We start from the raw sequence: 1,981 nt of genomic DNA, 5'->3' as shown, positions 1-1,981 counted from the left end.
TGTGTGTGTGTGTGTGTGTGTGTGTGTGTGAGGCGTAAGGTGCGTACATGTATAGGAGAAAGAAATAACTGAACAGTAGTTCAGAAATAGGATACTTAGAATGTATTTTATTTTACAACATAGCAATTGGGAACAAACATCACTGCCACCTTCAAGCAAACATGACCTTATTAAACACAACGACACCAATCAAGGACAATCGCAGCAACAACAAAAACAAAATAACAAATTCCAAAATTATGAAGCCTTAAAAAATGAAACAGATTTATCTTTTTTTTTTTAAAAAGAGTAATACTCTTAGATATTCGACTCTCCTCATCCATGATTCCCCGAGACATAAAAATTAGCTAAATTTCTGCTTAGTTTATGTAGAAAGCAGCTTTTGTTTCGCTTTTCTGCAACGTTTTTCGCTTCGTTTTCAATTCTGAGACACAATAAAAACATCTAACTAAAAAAAACATCAAACAATTGCCCTCATTTATCTCCAGACAGTGAAAGGTAATAAGCCATGAAAGTTACTGATTTAGTTTCTGATCTTTTAGACGTTTAATAACGCTCCAAATTATTTTTATTATTATTATATTTTATAGTATTTTATTTTATTTTTTATTTTTTATTTTATTTTTTAAAAATTGTATTCTGTTTTATTTTATTTTCGTGGGTTTTTGTTTTTGTTTTTTGTTTTTTTTTTGGGGGGGAGGGGGTGGGGAGCAACGGCGAAAATGCAATTGCAAATATTAGGACGTTTGTTTGGAACATAGTAGTTTAGGAACAACTTCAGAATCAGCAACCACATAAGAGTACAGAAAGAACTGAGGTCACGGCAAGCGTGTTGACCACCTGTATAAACAAGTAATGATCTCGGATGACATTTATGCCAATCTATGATCATCATAGTTGTTTGACAGAAGAAAACATGGAGACCCTGATACCGCTTGAAGCAGCGTTTGTCAACCTTTTTTAGAGTTAGCACCCACTTTTGTCTTTCACAAGGCTGAAATCTTCGTACCGTCCTCATACATGCATTCCCAAGCTAGGCATTGAAAATAACACCTGCCACTACCCGATTAGTCTCCATTACCAGCCAAAATTATCAGATCACCCTGGTTGGCAAACAATGGTTTAGATAACCTTATGGTATTTTGTACAAAAGATATTAAAAAACGGGCTTCATCATGAATACTGCTAGAAAACAACAACATTACAGTTACAAAAAGGTTCACCTTTTATGGCTCGCAGTGGTACGTGCGAAAAAAAATATACCTTTAAGAAACGTGGAAACGGGATGATGATGATGATGATGATGATGAGGATGATGATGATGATGATGATGATGATGATGATGATGATGATGATGATGAGAATGATGATGATGATGATGATGACGATCAGCATAATCGTCGTCGTCACCATTATTTAATTACAGCTTCCCCCTCCTCCCCGCTACATCAACAATAACAACAACAACAACAACAACAACAACAACAACAACAACAACAACAACAACAACAACAACAGCAGCAGCAACAACAACTATAGCAATAACATCATCATCTACATCATCATCAACAACAACAAAGATTTAACGGAATCCACAATCGAAAGAAGCAAGACCACAAAGACAAGACGCGTCGTTGGTTTAGCGGGCATACTATTGGGCTACGGAGCTGACGCCACTTGCTGGAAGGCCCACTTTGAGTTCTTCGAGTGGAGTGCTCGTCAAGGCTCTCCACTCATTTGGCACCGCGCTTTCTGTGAATGACATTACAATTGAAGGTCCAGCCTCTAGCCTGACCAGACCTTACAGTGTGGAAGAAGTATTTCTGTAACTCCCAGAAGAAGAAAAAATTATGTCTATTTACTCAAAGATCACTGGAATGGAGAAAGAAAGAACACATCACACAACACCAAAACAGCCAGCAGAAATAGGCTAAACCCAAGAACTCAAGCCCTAGACCAGCCCCCCCCCCCCCCCCCCCCA

General features: G+C 37.8%; 1 protein-coding gene across 1 annotated transcript in view; it reads right to left on the bottom strand.

Annotated features, from left to right (window-relative positions):
* Positions 1–1,981, bottom strand: part of LOC101849856 (zwei Ig domain protein zig-8) — a gene marked incomplete at its 3' end in the record, with an annotated part of 79,326 nt that overhangs the window by 75,878 nt on the left and 1,467 nt on the right.

This window comes from Aplysia californica, unplaced genomic scaffold, assembly GCF_000002075.1.
Source record: "Aplysia californica isolate F4 #8 unplaced genomic scaffold, AplCal3.0 scaffold00317, whole genome shotgun sequence".
Taxonomy (NCBI): Eukaryota; Metazoa; Mollusca; class Gastropoda; order Aplysiida; family Aplysiidae; genus Aplysia; species Aplysia californica.
Note: the sequence above shows the minus strand (reverse complement) of the source record. Positions and strands in the feature narration are given on the sequence as shown.